At 38.5% G+C, this 22,228-nt stretch overlaps 1 protein-coding gene across 10 annotated transcripts in view; it reads left to right on the top strand.

Moving 5' to 3' along the window:
- Positions 1-22,228, top strand: part of LOC108052028 (formin-binding protein 1-like) — a 33,430-nt gene that overhangs the window by 1,491 nt on the left and 9,711 nt on the right. The window lies entirely within an intron of this gene.

A 22,228-nucleotide genomic window follows, 5' to 3' on the forward strand; every position in this document is an offset into this window, starting at 1 on the left:
TTTCTGTATTCTCGACATTAAACTCAAAACTTATGTTTAAAAAAATACTGATACTGAGTTCCAGTTAGAAAACCCAATATTTTCTAATTGGCTGAATAATCTGAGCGAACTTAACCGTGTCAATTAATTATTTCAATGTCATCAGTTACCCATAGGAAATCCAGTCAAATGCTTGAGCAGTGAGAATTTTACAAATTGCTTCCCATAAGCCAAAGTGCAGGCAAATGTTTTAAGAACGCGCGCTTATAGCGTCCGTCTCTTTCTACCTCTGCATTGCCGTCTTTTTTCCTCTACCAGCCAAGCTGGAACTTGAAACTTTATAAAAAAAACTGGTTTTGCGGGTTTTATGTAAATTGCTGCCATATGAGCACGGCTAGCAGCGTGCGCCCCAACGAAATATATATATATATTTCTCGGATATATCGTTGCTTTCTTGTTGTTTTTATTTTCTTCGGAGTTTGTGTTCTGTTTCGGCGGAGGCCCCACATTCCACTTCGATCCATCGAGTTCCGAGTACCGGGTCTCCGCATTATTATTATTTTGTTTTTTCCGCTCCCTCTATGAGATTCGATTCTCCGCCGCACAGCTGTTTTTCTGACTGTTTTTTCGTTTAGGCCAGGGCGTTGACACGCCCAGCTAAAGCTTACCTGCCAGTGCAGGGGTCTTAAAGTACACAAAATGTATAATAAAAGCAATAGCTTTCCTCAGCTGTTTTTTTCCGCCTACTTAGCCCGATTTAGTTTTTGCTGATTTCAATTCAATTCGGATATTCGGATATCGATGGATTTTATTTGCCTTCCGCGTTTCGGGGGTAGTTTTCTTTCATCAGACAGCAGCCGGCACACCCTCAAAATGTGTGGTGGTGTGCGTCTGCCTATAGGTGTGCGCTAGTGTGTGTGTAAGCGGAAAATTCGCCTCGACAGCAGAGGAGGTTCCCCGATGTCAGGACCAAAATTGCACGTCTAGACAACGTTTTGCAATATATTTGTTGGCATTTTGTACTACTTTTTTCCCACAGTTTTCTCTATTTTTTTTAGTTGGAGGGATTTAGTGGGATTTTGGCCAGTGTCTGCTGTTAGTTTTAGGCTCTGAAAAGCTTACCAAGTGTTTGTCTAGCGGATTTGCCTACGGCTCAAAGCGAACTGAAAAGTAGCAGAAACTAATAAAAAGCAGCTGGAAGTTGGGAAAACTATAAAGTAAAAAACATTATTTACAAAACTGTGAACAATTTAAGCATGAGTATAAAAATGTATTAGGTACCAGTAACATAGTTTTTATTATATTTCACTATATTTGAGGTCTTTAAAAAAGGAAATAAAGAACTTTTAGAATTTAATAAAGGCTGTGGAGTTAAAAAAAATGGTAAAGTTAATAAGTTCTCACAACAAGAAACCAAGAAACCAGAGGCAGAATTAAAATATAAACCATTCTTAGGTAGGTTCTTTTAATACTTAATATAAGAACCGAGAAAAAGTAATACAAAAATTCTCAAGAAAATAAATAAACAAATTCTTCTCAGGTTTTATGGTCAATTCAACATTGTTAGAGTTTTTGCTTTATTCTTGGCTTCACGACGTTGTTTAGTGACTCATGTTAGTGGTTGAAATCCAGTTTTTGGAGCCCCCCTGCCCATTTTCCTCCTACCTACTTTGCAGACTCAATCACGAAGCATTGTTCGCTCAGCGAAAATCAGTAGCCGTCGAACATTATATATGCCCAAAACTGTATTTTTAACATTTGCATAAATGATTTGCACGCCACAGAAATACTCGATATGCCACTTAACCCAAAGAAAGTGTAACCAGAAAGATTTCGGTTAATTGAATTTGTGCATGGAAAGCGAAGCGGACAAAATTAAAAAAAAAGTAGTAATAATATTGTACATTTATAATGCGAAAATCATAGGCTGCCCCTTGTCCATTTTCTTGGCTAATAACTACGTCGATCGAGCGCGTGGCAAAGCGGGTCAATTGTGGGGCCTGCATAAGCCAACAAGCAACAAGCGCCAGTCGTCAGTAATACGAAAAAAAAATGGAAAAAAAAACTTTCTTTGCATTTTTCGTTGCCCATTTTTTTATGTACGAGATTTTCACTTTAATTAAATTTAAAGCATGCGCCGTCCACTGCGACTCGTTGCTTTGCATATGCAAAAAAATAAAAAAGAAGTTGTGGGCCACAAAAACTTGGTTAAATAAATTCACTTTTTGTTAAGTATTTATTTCGACATTTGAATTTGATGGGAATTTCTTTTTTGGGAAAACACCCCGCCCACATATCTCGGTTTTCCTTCCTCTCGCTCACTCTTTTTCTCTGCGGCAGCTCTTGGTTTTTCTTGTGTCTACAGAGTGGGCCTAAAAATAGTCTGTGTTTTGGTAATTTCAAATTGCGTCGGTCTAGACTAAGTATATTGAATTAATGATGATTTTGATGCGAGAAAATTTGGGAGAGATTTAAAAACATAGCATTGAAATCGATGATATGTTTTTAATTCGCAAAGTAAAGCTTATTTCACCATATTACTTAAATTTTAAATATCTTACGATTGAATCATGAAAAATATTATTACATAAAAAATATAATTTGTCACCAAAAAAACTCCCAAACAACCCTTTTGTAGAGCATTTAATCGTAAGTACTGTATAGATGTAGAACTGTAGCCTTTTGTTCTAACTTATCTGTGTCTAATTTGCTGTCTCCATGAATAATTTGTCTCCATTGAAGTGCTGTGCCATGTCGTACCCTATATAATCAGCTGGTTTTCTAGAGCGTTTTTCAGTATCTTGCAAACCGATGACTGACCGGCTCTTCTCCACTTTTTTTCAACCCATCCCCGCCGTTCCAGACCTCGGTCCTCCACTTGGCGTTCAATGCCATCGCGTCGAGTGCAGCTGTTTAATGTTGTTGAGCACTGTGTAAATAATTTTCATGCAATTTGTGCTGCTGCTGTTGATCGTTTTTGATCAGTTTTCACATGACATTGAAAGGCCCAAGACAGAAAACAAAATGAAACAGAAACGTTCACCGAGACGTTCACCCAAGCAATTAGCAAAAAGGTATGTATCGAATTGGGGAATGACTTTAGGTTCGGTTGCCCCAACTTGTTGAGCGGCTAAAAATATGGCCACAGACAGACTAGACGCTCATATAGCATTTTTTATGTCTCTTGGGTGTGGACATACTGCTGTAAGGAACTGTTAGGTCGTACGCTCCATAAAAAATAGAGTCGAAACTCATATATCTTTTCGCAGCAGGTTATTTTCGAGGGGGAGGGACTGGGGATGAATGCTTTTCTATTTCTAACGTGTCCGCCATGATTGAAATTCTATCACCAGTTCGTATAGAGGCCACCCTTCTCAAGACTGCACTCGGTTTTCTTCTCCCCCATTTAAGATCTCCTTGGGCACAATTCCAATTAAGCGAGGGCAAGTGTCAGGGCCAGGACATCCCTGGAAACGGGGTGGACTCTGGCTCAAGGCCATGCTCCTTGGATCTCCTTCACTTGTTCTCGTTCTGCGTGCAGAACGCACCCTATCTGAAAATCTTAATCTGCATCGCCACCGCCTCTTCCTCTTATATATCCTTCCTTATCGATTTTTTTCAACTTATCCTCCTTGCAATATGTCGCCCGGCTCCCGGGTACAACCAAAATAGTTTTTGGCTTACTCAAGGGAATTTTCCAAGTTAACGCACGCCACGAGGGGTTGTAAAAACATTTTCGCTTATTTTATTGCATCCGGATGCGAAGATGCGAACTCAACCGAATTTTGCGGCAATCCGAGACGAAGTAGAAAAGCTGACTAAGGGGTAATTTATTTGCCAAATCGTTGAGGTTCTGAGTATGGGGCTAATGTGTAACCGATTGTCATGTGTGGGGTCAGTTAAAAATATTTGAGAACTGCGTTTAAGATAATTGTGAAGGGCGTCTAAAATAATTGTGAAGTGCGTTTAAAAATGGGTGAAGAGCGTTTAAAAATTTCTGAAGTACGTTTAAAAATTTGTGAAGTGCGTTTTAAATCATTGTAAAGAGTGGTAAAAATAATAGTTTGGAGGTTTACAGTGAAATTGAAAATTTACAATTTGTACAAGAATATTTTTTGCTGGCCTATTAAAAATTGATTAAAATAATAATCAATAATAAGCACAAAATTTTAAGTACAATTTGAACATTTAATAATTTTATTCAATAGTTTCTTGTATAATTTTCAAAAATAATAAAAAGTTTTTTTTTTGTTATCAAAATGATTTGTACATTCCATAAAATATATCTCTCTATCTATATCCTTCTCTCTGTGTCTCATATCTCTCGCCATGATTGCTAATTCTATACACATCGTCTTGGGCAGTGCATTGTAAAATTATTACTTTTTGTTTGCAATTTTGCACGTTTTGGCTCGCGTTGCCATTTTTTCGTCCGTTTGTCGTTGGCGTCTATTGATTTCAGTAGCCTTCAGCCAGTTTGCGCCGCATGCATACTAAACAGCCGTCATATACTTTTGCCAATGCAGGCAAAAAACCTTTTAAAATGCAAATTGTAACCGTTGGAGTTTGAAATAAAAATCGGTTGCGGCGCCTGCGGTGACCATTTTAATTTGTGCCACTGCTCCGAGATTGCCCCACATGCAACATTTCAGAGATAAGTTATAAATTCTTGGGCTCTTGATAAATTTTTACGCACTCACTTCCTTTCCACTTAAGTCTCCGCTTTGATAAGTTGACCAACTTTAGCAATACAAAATAAGAATATATATTATGAATATTTCCACATACATTACTGCTTGAACAAATAAATATTCAGAATAGTGCAAAGAACGTGAACAAAATGCTGCCGAATTTCTCTATTTCCATGATTAACACTTTGGCATTTCAAAAACAAATCAATTTGTTGCCACTTCAAGTGAGTCAGAAAGCAGTTTTGTTTACAAATACCTGCTGCTGATTCAGCTGGAGCAAAATCTTGTATGGAAATCATTATAGTAATTTTAAGATTTAGAGTTTTTAGTTTTACTGAGCATGCCGGTGCGATTTCAACGTTTCCGTTTAGTTTGTTTTCTTTGTAAGCGATGTGTCAGAAGAAAGCTTATCAACGAATTCACTGGGCCAGCCGTATGTGACTAAATTAAATGAACCTGTTGCTGGTCATAAAATCTATATAGACACGCACACAAACAGGTGACAAAAAAAAAAATCCATGGCTCAGTTTATTAAATTTGTGTAGCCAACTTTATCGGTCGGAAGTAGAGGGATTGCCTGGTCCCATATCAACAATAGATTATTCACCCAATGGGGAACTTTATGATACATTTAAGGCAAAAAACATTCATTTAGCTTTCTTCCTCTTTTTTTGAAAACAAAAAAAAACATATACTCATTAATTTTTTTTTTTGTTTTTCAACTTAAACAAGCGGATAACCAAGAAAATTATTTCAGATAAAATTTTTTAGGAAAGTTTGCATGTTAAGAAAGTTTATCTAATAATATATAAATGTTACCCAACAGATGTCATTTTTTTATACAGCTTGCACACCAAAAAGTGACATTGAAAAATATTTGCTCGATCCTTTCAAGTTGATTACGCTTTATTAGCATAAGTAAATTTATCGCAAAGTGATTTATCTCACCTACAAATACATTTAAAGTAATATTAAGATTCACGACCATTTCCACTTTGTTTTCTTTATGTTTTTGGCTAGAGTATGTGATATTCAGCGTTTTACAGCCGAAATATTTTTGTTTGACAATGCACACTCAGAACAGCTCACACACATGGCGTATCATATCAGCAAAGGTTAATAAGTAAATATTAGTTAGACATTAGATACACAATGTGGCCAGTGCTATGTATCGCTTAGAACCATTTTTTGTGGTTGCCTGAGGGGAACAAAGGCCAAATTCAATTATAGTTGCGGCCAGCACAACAATACCAACTTGGGTGTGGTTCCAGCCGAAGGCAAAAAATACATAATACAAAATCATGAATCAAAGATTCGATTTTGGATAATAATTAAAATTCCACACGAAGATTTATGATGTGTGCATAGAAAGCTAAAATGGAAAGAGAATTCACTCCCACAAGAAAACATCAATTTCAACTAGATATTCAATATTAACATTGGTAAACTTAGATCTTTGAATTAAATTATTTGATTAAAAAATAGGAAAGCGATTAAATTAAAATTGCTGACATATTTTATTCTATTGAATTATTTCGTACTGAATTTTAACGACATAAAAAAAATATTTTCATTCATGTTTATGTCCCAAACATGCATTCCTTAAAAAATTACCTTTATTCTCACATTTGTCCCAAATTTTACTATAGCTTGGAATTTTTTCTAAGTTTTTAATTAATGTGTAGACCTATATTGTTCATCCAGCTTATCGATTTGTATTTGTAGTTTGTTTGTTCGCTCGATAAGAACGCTTTTCCGCTGCTCATTATCAACAGGTTACCGGGCTCAACTCTGACCCTGCGCTGTCAGCTTTTGTTTGGCAATTTTTCCTTTATTATTCCACCATGTATTAATTAGTCTGGAGACTTATGGGCAGCCCGTGATAATTCATTCACGCCTTCTGACTTTTTCTGACATGGCGACATGTGGCCGCTGATGGCTCATGACCAAGTCAAGTTAATGCTTGGAGAGCCCTCCTTTCGAGTGGATCTGCTTATTCCAGAGGGAGTGTGTGCCATTTTGCCAGAAATCTGCAACAGAAATCGGCCACAAATCACTTGAAATTGCAGTTGGTTCGGGCCACCCCATTTCTTGTTGTATTCTTGTCCAAAATGCACACGAATTGAAGTGGTAAATGGGACGTCATGGCAACCGATGTTCTTTGTTCTCGATCCCCTGTGTGTTTTATACTTTATACATATGTATGTGAAAATGTGCCCTAATGCCAGTTTGTATCACGTTTTAGCCGTTGATTCTAGCAACACGTTTCATTATTTACATCCCAGCTAGTTGATAAAAACCTTCTTTCCTTTTTGAGTCACCCACATCGTCTGACTGACTCACCCAAAAGGGGGTGGCCTGGCGTCCTCTAGATTCTGTTGCTTCCACCCTCCCACGCACACAACAGCTGGATGACTCATCAGCTGAGCCTGGCTGTCCTTCAGGCTCTCCCAACGCCCACCCACTACCAGTTCCCCATGTAATGCCGCTAACATTGCGGCAAAGTGCTTGATTACGATGTTTGTTTAATACTTTTTTGTTGCTGTGCAGAGTGCGACAGTGTTTGTTGAGGGGGATCACTGCAGGAAATGGGGGTTTAAAATAAAAATAAAATAAGGGGAACTTTATAATAAGCACGCTTATACATTATTGATAGGGTTTCTCGACAGTTACATTTTAAATTAATAAAAAGTTAAAGAGGAGTTCCTTCATTTGAAAATTGTTACTTATGATAAAATTAATATAAATATTTATCTGCACACATTTAAATCGAGTTCGAAGAATATCTAAAATGAAAAACCAAGAACATATCTGATTAATTATCTTTCGATTTCATAAATTAAATTTATATCCCACAACTTGTATTTAATATTTTTGAGTGTCTTGGTATCGCAAGGAAGCTGTCACAGCTTTGGCCCTATTCAAAGGAGCTTTTTTCCGCCTGCTCGAAGGCAAGTTCAAAGGCAGCTGGCTATGCAGGGGAAGTAATACAAAGGCCGGGGAGGAAGGGAAACGATGGCTTTTGTATCCCTGTTTCGTCATCAAATGTTATGCAAAGAGAGAAACGAGGATTTGAGGACACAGCCAGGCTTCGCTTTTATCATTGTCATAAACATAAACGCTTTAAAATACGAAGGCTAAGTCAGGCTGCCTGCCTGCGTGGCTTGGGTTTCCTTTAGTTTGGGTTTCGTTTAATATTTTTTTTGTTGGTGGCACCGCCTTTGTCGCCGGGTCTTCCTCAACCCCTTTGAAAATACAAAAAAAAACGTCGATGGCACACCCGCAAAACAAATTAGCTTCATTTCCTGCCCACATGACAGGCCCAGCTTTAGAGCCCTGCCAAAATTCAAGTATTTTTTGTATTCAGAAATACATAAATTTGTTGTTCGCTTGGCCATCTTGTATGTTGCAAAAATGTTAACAAACTTTGCTGTCTGTTTTTATACGTATTTTGCCAGTGTGTAGGCAACTCGGAAACTCCTCCACATGGAGGAGCTATAGCGGAAATCGTTAAATACTCTGGCGATAAGAGTGAAAATGTTGCGGCAACATGTAGCTTGCTAAAGTCATTGAACCGGGGAACGTTGCATTAAAATCGATTCTGTGGACCCTGATCCACTCTTTGACTCATCTTCACAACCATCCATATGTTTTGGGGTCGCTTTCCATTTCTGCACAGTCCTGAATCATTTTCAGGCATTTTTTCGACGCGTGTCAGGGGGAGGTGATGTGTTATGATGTGATGTGCGCTTGAAGTGCTCGCCTTTTGTCTGCCTTTTGATGTTTTATGACAGTTTCAAATAAAAAGCATCCATTAACGATCAAAATCGCTCCATCAATGGCGGCTGCTGGTCTTTGTTTTCCCCTGCTCTGTTGCGTTATGATTTCCTTGGCCATCGTGAGAAATTGCACTGATATGGCTATAATGGTAGAGGATCGGTTTATCTACTTTCTTTCGGATCATCATCATCAGTATTAGCTTTGCACTGAGAGAAATTATAGGAAAATTTGAAAAGTAAATAGGTGTTGGATGAAATTTTTCTAAGATAAAAATAATAAATTATAAGTCATAATTATTCCTTTGAGATTTGTTGAAGTTGCACTACTTTTAGAAAATGCTCTGAAACTGTCAAAATAAAGTTATAAAGTTTGTGCCCAGATGCTCTGCTGAAAAAGTCTTGCTAAATTAGCTGGCAACATTGTTGCCACTCAAACGTGCCACATAATATTATTAAAAACTGCAGTTCACCGCCATAAAACGTTGCTAAACGGGGAAAGGGTTGGGCAGGGTCTTGGTTTGAGGAGTGGAGATGGAGTAGAGTGGAGTGGAGTGGAATGGAGTCGAGAGGTACGAGCAATAAGGTATGCCAGTGGGAGCTGCAGATGGCGACGAAGAAGGCATAAAAGTTGCGCGCTGCTTGGTTGCAAGTGGAGCAGAGAAGTACAGTGGCGGTATATGGGGTTTAGATGGAGGGTTAAGGGGAGGTGGGTGGTTGGGGAATGGAAAGGGGATCCCCGGAGCATTGCACTCGCCGTCATTGTGGAAAACTGTGCAAACTTGAGGCAGCTGCCAACTATTTTGCATCCATGTGAGTGCTCCTCAGTGTTCGTGTCTCGTGTTTGTTTGCTTATTTGCTGTAAATAAGAAGATGCGACGTCTACTTCAGTTAATACTATTATGGAAAGATGGTAGCGCTGATTTGACGACGAACATAAATAAGTACTTTGCTGCGAGAACATTGACTTTGCCTCGTTGGATGAAAATTGAGTGGTTCGCTTAATCAGTCCATGGCCAAGTATTGATACACTCTATTTCTGAGAATATCTAAATTGGTTTATTGCTTTTCCAGTCTTCGTAATATAAGGTGATTCATAGGAGAAACCATATTAGTATCGGCAAAATCAAGATGTACGTATCATAGCCTCTGACAAAACACAGTTTTTTATCAGCTCTAATTTATATCTTCTTGGATTCTATATCCACATTTTTCATTAAGTTTTATCTAAGAAATTCTGGAATATGTGAATAAAATATTTGCAAACTCAGGGAATATTTATAATATAAAAAATATATTCAGGATAATAATAATAATAAAACTAAATTAAACAACATTGTGATTCGAATAAACAGTTAATTCGAATCACAATGTTGTTTAAATTAGTTTTATTAGAAATGTTTCGACTTCCAGAGAATTTTCCATTACATTTCTGAAATGTATTTACTTAATGTACTTTTATGTTTCCGAATCAATTCCTTGTAAATTTTTTGATTTCCATTTTGTATCGTAAATCAGATAATAAATAAATGTAAATCAATGTAAAACCGAATCAGACTTCCGCATAAATAAACTCTTTTTGAAAATCTTTGTTTCTTTATTCAGTCATTCGTTACTTATAATTTCATATGAATTCTATGGACATAACTTAACCATTTTTCTCTTTTTCTTGCAGGTAAGTTCCAATTCACATTAATCAAGAGACGTGAAAAACATTGCCGTGTAAACAATTGGGCAAAACAGCACTGTGAGTAAAGAAATGTCTGGACTTGAGGTGAAGTGAATTTTCTTACCAATGGCAATGCAATGCATTCGGTTGAGCGAGTTTATTTTTATAAGACTTCAGCGCATTTATTATAAACAAAAACATGTTGATTGCCGTGATAATGTTTACGTTAACATTGACTGCCAGTCAGTGGATCGAACCTGAACCCAACAAAAAAGAGAAAACTAGGGAGATATACAGAACCCACCACCCACTGAAAACGGCTTTTCCTTGACGCATTTCCGTGGCATTCTATTTAGTAAACATCACGTCCAACTTTTCTTGGCCAGACAGAAACCAAATCTATATTCCTCGAGCGGTTCTCCCATTTTCCCAAAAAGGCCTGCTGGCTACTTTTACTTTATTTTTAATTGAAATCGAAAACGAATCAATTTGTATCTGAAACGCAGTGCGTTCATAATTTGTTTATAGATTCGTATATTTGTATTTCCGCATTTCGCTTTTGGGCACTTTCAGTTTTCATAAGCGATGCTTCACTCATATGGATTATGCATTCGCTTTATTGTCTCGCCTCAATTTGATTTGCTGACTAATGGAAAACTACTCCCCTCCGGCATAATTAACATTACAAATCATAAAGATTTCCAAGCGTCAACTCGATTTGCATTTCCATTGTATAGAGAGCCACGAAAAAAAATGTTTTGATAAAAGATTTTATTTTGATGTTGTTTTTTCGTATGTTTGCTTTAGTCATTTGTTTGTTAGTATTATTATTTATGCATTCTACGGCCGGGTCTTTCATAATTTCCTGACAAGTGCAAAACCGGTTTGGGGAAAGGTGAAAGAGAAATAAAGGGGAAGCTGCATAATTTTATAAACAAATTGGGAAGTTGATTTTATTTTACGATCTTTTAACACTGAGGGATCCTCTTTTGTTCATTTGCAAAAGTGAAAACAGTTTTCTAACAGACAAATACCAAAGGTTTCTGTAATAAAGAAATGAAATATCATTTGAATGGAAATTAAGAAGCGCCGCCAAGTCATTTTAACCTGTTGGGTCATCAAATGTGAGGCCTAATTAACATATACATTTCGTTTCTTTAAAGAATCTTCCTAACGGCATGTCTTAGTTGCACTCAAAGCTAACCGTTAATGCATTTTGGGGCAACTTTTAGAATACCTAACGGCTCACACACAATTAACGGAAAATATATAAAAGAAATTAACTAAAAATAGCTAAATATAATAGAAACAAAAAAGAGAGAGAGAATTTTCTATGAAAAAGCTCTCAACTCATACAAATTTTCCGCAAAGAAAAAAATTCGCCCACGCCAAATGCTTATACACATGAAAAGATCTTAAATTATAGGCCGATTGTATTCGAACATTTGGCAACACTTGTTATGAAATCACCACCGCAACATGCTCGTTGTGATTTTCCATTTTCCCCTGGACGCCGTCGAGGCGTTTTCCATCTGTAAAAATTGAACCAGGCCAGCTGAGCGAAACAATGGATCGCCACAGACCCAGACCCAGTCTCCGAATCTCTGGTCCAGTCCCCCCCCCGTTTTGAGTCCCAGACTGACTGGCACTTTGGGGCACAAAACAAGTTTGGATTTTATTTCTCTGGCTGGTGGCGGCTGCTGGCTGCTAAAATGTTGGCAACCTCCGCCGGGCAGCTCCTGACCGACCATCCTCCGCATCCTCCTCATCGCATGCAGACTGCATTTATCGCCGTCAGGCAGCTGGAACAGAGTCAGTGCCTCACACACAGACTCTTCAAACCCAAACCCTCGCCAAGTAAAACAAAACTCGTGTCTAAACAATGGCAAACTCAAACCGCGGGCAATTGAAACCAGAATTCGTTTGGTTTTGGTTTAGATTTTCACTTTTGCGGCTATTTTGACGGACACTCCCCCAACGGCGGCCCTCTCACTTCCTCTATTCCTGCCTCCTTCACTCTTTCTCCCTTTCTTTTATTTGCCCTACTCAATTTCAATTGCGAATTGGAGGGGAAACTCGACTTGAAAATGCCCTGCATTGTATTTAAATAGATATTAATATTATATTAATCACTTTACTCGTAAACTGTTTATAGTGAAATTTCCCTAACAACCAAGTTCCAAATCAAATAAAAATCGTACTTTCCAATACTTACTTTCAGGCCTTATTTTAGTGGCAATGAAAATTTCCTATTCATTTTTTATTTAATAGAAAGTAAATCTAAATGAATATAGCCTTAAACATTTTTAAAGGTAGATTATAGGGTAAGCTATATAATTAATGGTTATACTTGGGTTTTGAGTATGGGAAAAAAGGTTTTAATTCTCTTGATTTTCATTGTTATTTCAAACTTTTTAATTACTGGGTAACAAAACAATCATAGCACATTAAAATTGTAACTCTTGTTGTCATACAAAAAGGAATGACTAGGCACGTGTTTAGCCCACACCCATACCCCTGATCCCTCGATCTTTCCCAGTCCAGGTGGTCAGGCAATTTACATTATTTTGTTCTAAGGCGCAGATGTTTCATTGAACGAGGAGGCCTTGTGTTTTTAGCTTTCGTATTTTCCCCCGCTTTTCACCGACTTAATTGGAACTGTTTGTGACGGACCGGCAATTGTATAAATGTTTGAACTGCGGCTCTTAGTTAGTCACTTGGACTTTGTCTGGGCAATTGGGTTTCGGAATTGACATTGACGCAAAAAGAGATTGGGTTGCGAAAACAATGAAGCGCTTAGAAATAAACGAAATCCATAATAGAAACAGCTGGGGGAAGATGGTTGAAATAACTTTGCGAAAGACTGAAAATCTCTCACGTTCGGTGGAAGAAGGCGAAACTGAGTTAACCTTTTTGAACTGGTCAAAAGTCGGAGTGCAAGCATTTTGTGACGTCACTAGGCAATCAACTCTCAGTCGCACACAGAACGAAATCTTTATCTTTTTGGAACTATTATTCAAATAAACAATAAATGATAAATTAAAAAAATGTATGCCCAAATCTAAAAAGAAAACTTGATAACTTGTTATCTTATGAGAATATAAAATATAGTTTTATAGAAATATATCTCTACAATTTAAAACCTTTTCCCTCTGTGCATCTATATATTGGGTATAGCTTCATCTCCAGCTGCGATGCCGCAACATCGAGATGTTTGTCTGGTCAGTGAAATGCTGTCGTTTTTTCATGCTAGCTGTTTGTTATTAATTGACTTTTGAGTTGACTTGCTGGGCGAAATGGCAGCGCTTAATTTATTGCGCATACGCCCCGTTGTCTGTGGTTAGTAAAAGAGAGACAAAACGATGGGCCAGTCTACAGGGGGGCACCCACAAGTTCGGAAGCAGACGCTTGAGGAAATTGATCAAGTTTTCCCACCCGCCAACTGAAGTGTCTTCTTTTTATACTCGCCATTTCCCATTGCATTTTCATGGCTCATAAATAAATGGAAATGGCAATATTCCCGCCCAATGAAATATGTGTAGAATATGTTTGTTGTTTTTTGTTGCTATAAAAATAGCAAATGGATTGCATTTGCTGTGCTGTAAACATTTTCAACTTTTTCAACATTCCTTCTTTGTTGGCATAAAAGCGTGTGAGTAATCCATTCTGTTCTATGGATCGTGCAATACCAAGTATTCGCATTATATGGCTAGTTTTTCTCCCCGGCTAATTGCCACCTTGTTTTCCACGAAGCTATCGGCTCGTATAATCGCCGAGTATGTAAATACATATGTGAGAAATTTTAATTACCAGCAACGATCTTGTACATATAGCATAGCCCACAGATCGCAGTGTGCATCTCGTTGCTGCACCGAGATTAATGATAACTTTGAGGAGCTGAAAGTAAAGACATGAGAAATGAGTTACTCGGAAAATGCTGCCCAGCCTTTGTTGTTGCTCCAGTTTTCATCCAAACTCGCGCTGCAAGAGAGTTGCTGCATATTTTCTTGTACAAGCAACGGAAATGCAACAAATTTTTATGGCCACTCGGGAGCGAGTGAAAAAATGAAAATACAAGAGACTTGAAAAGCGAAACTCTGGCCTCGCGGATCGGGGCTGATAAGGCCCGACCAGGGCTCTATTTATAGAGCGGGGCAACTTTATCCAATCCGTGGTTCTGGGCGATGTCGAAGTCACCAGCAGCTCTTAAGTCCATCGAATGTCCGGTCTTGCAGTTGCAGCTGAGCCTCGGAATTATTGGCCATGGTTCTGCTGGTTTCTGTTGATTTCTGTTGGCCAAAGTAGTTCAACCTGTTCGGTGGCTTTGGCCCGGTCCCAAAGAATGTGGCTGCAAATTTATAGCTTTATAGCTCTTTTTGCTTTCAGCTCTGCGCCGCTTACAACCGCTTCTATGTTCCATCTTCGGCACTCCGCCGCGCTTACCCCTTTATTTTTAGCAGCATCCGCAGAGACATTAGCTAAAAAAAAGATTAAACTTTCGTGCAATTTACTTGCAAGATTTACGCAAAATGTTGCTGAAAAATGGTTAGCTCACATAAAGTAAATAAAAAGCGCTAGACGGCAGATTTTAGCTTCCCATCAAAAAGGAATGTGAAGTACACAGGAAAAAATGGTTTCTCTATAAAAGATAATTCCTATATTGGGAATGTCTTTATCTTTTGCCAAACTAAGCTTTATTATTTATCTTCTATTATAGGGTATACTCAATTTCATTTTACTATCTTACACAAAATGAATAGATTCAAAATCATTCTACAATACGATTTAAAAGTCTCATTTGTCGGAATTGAATTTATTGGGTATTTGATCTACATTTTAATGTAGGTTGGTATATAAAGTAGAAAATAGAAAATCTAATCGATCGTAGCTTCTACTTTTTTATTATTATTTTATTCATTTAATAGAGAAAAGCCCTGTGACAATATTTTGGCAGCAAAATGATCCTACTACTTTCCAGTGTACTTAATGGTTTTCTCATCTTATTTCCTAAGCCGCTTGTTTGGGCTAAGATGGAGTTTTGTGTTTTGATTCATGTTGTACTTTTACTTACCGCTTTAAAAAAGTAACGTATTATTTTTATGGAAGATGAAATGATGGCAGGAAAAAGAAAATCCGTTGATCCGTTTGCCGCGAATGTCATTCAATCATTTCATTCACTCACTCACTCAATGCTGGTTTTTTATCTGGCCTAAGCTTTTGTTTTTATTTTTTACTTGCAGTGCGGCATCATCTTCTCTTTTTCGCCTTCTCCTTTTCCCAGTTCTCAATTAAGTTTAATGAGCACATGAGCATTTTCATAATTGGAGCAAATTAACTTGAATGGCGCTTCTCAGCCAGAGATCCACTCTATATATGTGCTGTATATATGTCGGAATCTGCCCGGAAGTGTTTGCCGTACTTATAGTTTGACTTGTAAGCTAAACTGCTTAAGTCTGACCAACTTCCCTCTTGTTTGTTGCCTGTTCACCTAACGAGCGCCAATTGTCAACTGTTTGGTGTCTCTGGTTGGACCCAGTGCTCTGAATATGCGATCTCTGCGGTTTTGGCACGTTTCGAGGTTACTTGGACAGCGGGCAATCAGCGAAATATAAATCAGTATAATAATAATAATGAACAAAAGAGAAGAGCTTTGGATTCAGCGAGTCTATCTGTATCTGGGCAGCACTCCCTCTTCTTGGATGGCACATGTTTTGAAATTCTTGGCTTATCTTGAACATTTTTCCTCCTCCTCCACCTCCACCACCTCACCATCTTCATCTTCATTTTTCTACCACTTTTCTTGTGGCCAGTGGAGACCACTTTACTGGCTGAACAGTTGGTCAATTAGTTGGTTCGTGGCTCTCAACATGAACTGCCTGCTCGGCTATTTGAATGCGGCTCGCAGCCTCAGCGAATCCGGAGTTGCAACCATTTTGGATCACAGGGATAGCCATGTGGAATTTTGGGTGAGCTAGTGTGTGTGCCTGGTGGGGCTGAAACCACCAACAAGAATGCCCCGCAGGTGGTTAACTGGACAACCAGTTTGCAATTAAATGTCGCCGCTTAAATGTGATTTGATTCTTTGCATAACCGAAATGCAATTGAGCTTCGACTGCTTGCGGTAGATAGAGGTAATCGTGATTGGGCCAAACAAGTTGGTAATGCACTGTGAAAAAGTGGAGTACTAAGTACTTAAAAATTGCCTTCGTGGACCTTTAAATAAAGCTAAAATGCAAAGTGATATGCTAAGTAAAAAAGGCACGCATTCGTAATAGATAAATTCCATACACGTGATAGTTCAATAAGATTCGAAATATAACTATAATTCAAAACATAGCTTTACTCAGATTTGATAGTTAAAGATTTAACAAGATTACTGCCTGTGAAATTAGTTATTTGTTAGAAAATCTATGTTAATTTATTTTGAAGCATAGTATTGTAATAGAATGGCTGTTTTCCATCTCTTCTCACAAAATATTAAAAGATGAGGAATGCAGGAGAAAACCTTTGATCTTTTAGACAATCGGTGCTGCCCAAAGAACTATTCATCAGCAGTCTCGGCCTGGAGGCCACATATTATTCATTTACATCCACCGCTTGGGACTGGACGTCTCTAATGATCTCGGAGATCTTGGTCTGCAGCACTTGACCAACGGCTTCTGCTGGCGGCTACCCTCGGCTTCTGTGTCTGTTGGTTACGTTGAAAGTTAAAGTTCAACTGAACGATGTGGCTCAACTATTTTTATGATTACAACATTGCGGTGTCTAACGGTTCACACACGATATCCAGAGAGAGAGACATATGTTTTTCATTCTAGCCAATGTTTTCTGCTTCCTGTTTTGTAGCCGTGAGCATTATCCGCTCGAACTGCTGCTTCTGGCCAAGATCATGTTGCACTGGGTTTTCGGTTTTCTTGTTTTTCTCCCGCCTCTGTTGAATTTCCACATTTTTAACTGTGAAAAGGCGTCGCTTGATTTATTCATTTATTCATTCGCTTGCATGATTGCATATTTACATGTGTAATTATCAAGTTGCGCCAATTTGTTAGTCACTTATGCGATTCTAAGTTCTCTTATTTTTTTTATTTTATGAATGGAATGCTTTTTGGTGGGCACTGTATTTCGATCTAATTGGATAACTTGTCTTTGATGTTTGACCGACGTGACCTAAATATCGATTTATGTGTGCGAAAAGTGCGGGAAAAACAAAAACTTAGAAGAGTTATTTAATCAATAGCGGCACAAACGGCAGCAACACCAATGGGTTAATGTGCTAATTTTGGGTTCCCACTGTCAACAACAATTTGCGGCGAGTGTGTGGAGTGGGTGATAAAGAGGAAGTGGCAAACGACATGTAAATATAGATCCAGCGTGGAGTGGGCGGGAAATGGGAGCAGAGTTTTCCACGGCAGCATTGAGGCGGAAAATCGTTACAGCAAATTAACTGAAAATGAGCAGAAAAAACAAGGAAAGCCGCTTATAAATAGAAATGGAAAAGGAAAATGGCAAGAAAACGGGTCAGGAGTTGCTTCTTTAGTTTCGTTTTTCTCCCACTCATTGTCTTTTGCAATTGTTAGGGAAATTTCTGCGGAAAACTGCGGCTAAATTACTTTTGACGTTGTTATTCATGTGGGTATTTCTTAGTAGACCACTTGATAACCTATTAAAGTTGAGACACCTAAAGCAGAAGGGTTGATATTTGTCAAAAAGCCAAACCAAATAATATGTTCGACTTGTATCTGTGAAAATCAATTTTAAAATAATTGGTTACACACATTTTGAAGCCTAATGATTTGGCGGGGTCATCGCACTGACCTGACTTAATGGAAAAACTGATAAAAATAAAAAAAAGTGGCTGTAAAGCTTTCACATATACCACATTTTCATTTGGCGTCACGACAAACAAAGGCGCCGCCCAAACGTTGTCATGCTAAACTAAAAAAACATCATATGGGAGGCGGCAAGAAGGGGCGTGGCGGAAGCCATTGGACATATAGACATACCGCCATCGGTATACGGTTGCATGTTGCACTCACTGGGGGCAATGTCAATTTGCGTCGGCCAAGGGAACACTCATCATCGAACATCACAGTCATCCACTAAATGTTGACTGGGCGCAGCAGCAACTACAAACAATTCATCGTCATGCCGGGCGGTCAACTTCACTATCGATATGATATACCCCCCGAATACATAACAAGCTTAGTGCTTTAAATAATTGTTGAATAATCTTCTGCTCTATTTCCAGAACGTTAAACACAAATATCAACTTGGATATACAAAACATTAAACATGAAAAAATATTAGATGTAAGAGATATCTCAAAGAATTAAATATGCATTGAAAACTAAAATCTTTTAAAAACAATGTGGAACTAAAATATAATTGACAGATATTCTGATACTTATTCAAAATTCATTGCTTAGGTAAAATTATTCTTTCGTAACCAAAATCTTCTTAAAGAAATATGAAGTTTATTATAATCTTTCTTTTGATTTATTCCAACTGGGGCTTAAACTCCTTTTCGATTAGTCTTTCCACCCAATTTTGTTGGCAAGTGTAGTCAGCAACTAACTCTGGTTAGATTCGTTGTTTAAGCCACCCCATTTTGTGTGAGCCGCTGCCTATGGCTTCCAAAACCGCAGCTCAAAAACAAAACAAACCGGCGGTGGTAACAAAATCGTTTCTAGCAGCCCAAAGCCAAAAGCCCCAACCCAACGCAGTGCACCTGTTACCCAGTTTTATTTAGTTTTAGCCGTTGGCATTGCAGCTCGGTTAGTCGGTCGTTAAAACTGGGTCTCTCTCCTAATCGCTGGAAAACCAAAACAAAAGCCATAGCCGAGGCAAAAGGAAGCCAACGTTTCTGGTCGAGTGCACTCCTGCAATTGTAATGCAAACAGGAACCATATTGTACACCAAGTATTAACTGATCGGTGGAGATAGAGGTGGATATATGTATATAAAGTTAAGGAGCGAGATAGACAAATGCCAGACAGACGCCGTCAACGCTTTCTGCTTCAATTGACACCCTCTTCTGTTGCAGTCGCAGTGTTGCAGTTGCAATGTTCGTTGCAGTTGCATTTGGCAGTCATTGGTAGTTACATAAAGGCAATTGACAGGGCGCTCGGGGTCTATAGGCCAAGCAGATTTCCCTTTACCGTTGCAACTGTTGTGCAACCGTCTGGTTTGGTTTCTGCTCCCCGATTATAGCGGTTACCATGTTTAACTAGATCGACGAGGGGTGAACGCTGTAGGGTATCGACATTATCTAATGCAACTATCATAAATTATTCACCAAATTGTAGCTATCAGCGCGTTCTACAGTTAACTGGTTTTGTGGTTGAAATATAGTAAGTACTTCCTATGAGATAACTTTCAAACCTCATGAAAACAAACTGATAGCTGCCAAACGTTGAGAATTCTTGAACATGGGGGGTTCCTGAAAACTCTTTTATTGTGATAACATGTGTGGCAATGAAACAATATATATCTTGTAATCAGTTTTTATTATTAAAGAGTTGTTTTAGGAAGTCCCCCGCTTTTCAAATTAATAGTTGTTAATTTTATTATTCAACATTACGACTTTCACACCCAATTTATGTGATTGGATATGTTGAAAACACTATATTGCTGTTATAAATTATAAATATTAAAAGTATTTAAAGAGCTTAACATGATTATCATCTAAATTCTTGCAATACAAAACAGTACGACAAGTAAAAATTCTTTCCTCGATTATCACCATTATTTACCACAATCGAGCTCGTCCCCGTTCCACTTTTTCCCGCCTTTCCTTTTTGATCGAATGTCACGAGCCCTGAAACACGAATCGGAACGAATCGAAACCACGATTAAATTGATGGAGAACAGAACAATGCAATGTGGTGAACAAATAAAACGCTACAAATGCATTTAATCAGTCGGATCAGCCTTCAATCTTGACCCACTGAGCGGTGTCAGTGGGGTTTGGTTAATGGAATGCCCTTATATTGGATGCCCAATCGCACATTCCTCACACTTTACGACATTGATTGCTCACACTTACCCCTCCGAAAAAAAAAAAACAGAAAAGAGACCCCAAACAATCGATGACAATCTTCAATCGAATTTAACACTTTTCAATGTTTTATTCCCGGGCTCTGCCTCTTGCCAGCAATTTGTTAATTTCTTTATTGCTTTTTATTGTCATTGTTTTGCTGGAGTTGGACATTGCAAGAGTTATATATCGCTTTTCTTCGCTCGCCCATTCTTATTGCTACATTTTGTTGATTGTTTTTGACGATCCCCAAGATGACGGTGATGAGCCAAGTTGTGTCAAGTGAAAGTCATCAAGTTGCGTCTGGGAATCGGGATTGGTGCGTCTCTGGATTGGGGCCTTCTGCTAATAAACTCTGTGACATCCGATGATGCCCCCATGTAAAACTTTCGCCATGATTTATTGGCCAGCTTGTTAGTGTTGGCCAGGCCAGGCCAGCCAGCTTTTTTTTTTTTGGATGCGGCGACATTAATCTTCCGGCTTTGGGTGGTTAAATAAATAAATATTATTTAAATGCCCGTCTTGGGATACAATTGGATGTCATTAACCCGCGGGGCGAGAAAAAAAGAGAGATATGTGGGGACCCTCCTCAAGTGGCAACACATGTGTGCTCCACCTCGGAGCCAATTTGAAAGACCCTTGATTCCATTTTATTCCACTCCTTATATGCGCAGACTGCCTCCGATCTTGGCATCGCGATCCGGTCAAGGTCAACAATGCGATCCGATTGGCAAATAACCTCGAGAGTCGTCTATCAATGTCAGACCCGTTGGATGAGCGTCAGCGATCATGTTCGGCCTCTCGGCATCCATAGAAATTCACTGAAAAATATCAGGCAACATAAGTGCTTCCCACATTCCCTAATCAATCGAAGATCGATCGATCGATCGCTTAGAACAGAGAACCCAGACATTCCTTTCTCACCTCATAATCTCGGCGACAGCATAAACTTATCTCAATCAATGCATTCGACTGGGGTCTATCATTAAACGTTTATATAAATCAATGTAGCTAATGGCAACATTCCTGCCTTAACAAACGACCGACAATTTGCCATTCCATTTAATAAGACAAGATGGAAAACTGGCACGCATACACCCGTGGCTAGTTGGATTTATATATAGGTGGAGCAGTCGAAGCCGATCAATTGGAAAAACAATTTTCCGCCGGCGGGGGCGGGAATATTGCGCAAGCGCACCGCCGCACTCTTACTGTGAAAAGTAAATTAATTTGATTTGATTTTCAGTGGAGCGGAGTAGACTTGTTGATGGAAAGGCGCTGCGGGAAAATACCTACACCGAAAAATATTATCTTAACTCTGGGTTCTTATACTTAATTTTTACAATATAAACTTTGCCATGAACATTACTATTAATGAAATATAATTTATTAAATAGGAATACAAACAAATATAATTAAGTTTTTAATAGAAGCATATTAATAAAATGTGTTAGCGCACTTTAGGAGTAACACAAATTAATTACTATGATGCTCTTCATATCAAAATCTAAATAAACACATAATATTCAAATATCACTATGAGAATGGTAAAATGGATTAAACTTTTTTCTCTGTGCCTGTCAGGCATTCGATTATATAAACAGGCCACTTCCCAGGGGCACAAGTGACAGATGCACGTATTTTATAGGCCCAGTTTGGAGCTCCAGCCGAGTCCTGGTGGCTACCACCCACATCTTGTGGCCAACGCCCTCGGCGGCGGTTGCAACTCAATTACTGCAGCTCCTCGCATGACATTTGTGCCTTGTCGTCTGACACTTTTCCATTTTTCCACTCGAAAACGCTGTTCACTGAGTGCCAAGATGTGCCGCACCTTGAAGCGGGTGAAAGTTTCTCTGTGACGCAAGGCGAGTCAATAGAAATAAAAGCCACCAATAAAATAAACAGCCTAATCAAACATATTCTACAAACGCACTCGATAATGTTGTATTGAAAGCAGCCTAATTGTCAATTGTTTTAATTAATGGCGGGCACGTTTATAAATGAGCAGGGGAAAATCGAACGCTAAAACGTTGCCAAATTTCACTGTTAACGACTGAAATTATTATAATCACATTGA

Source organism: Drosophila rhopaloa, unplaced genomic scaffold (genome assembly GCF_018152115.1).
Source record: "Drosophila rhopaloa isolate 14029-0021.01 unplaced genomic scaffold, ASM1815211v1 contig_163, whole genome shotgun sequence".
Taxonomy (NCBI): domain Eukaryota; kingdom Metazoa; phylum Arthropoda; class Insecta; order Diptera; family Drosophilidae; genus Drosophila; species Drosophila rhopaloa.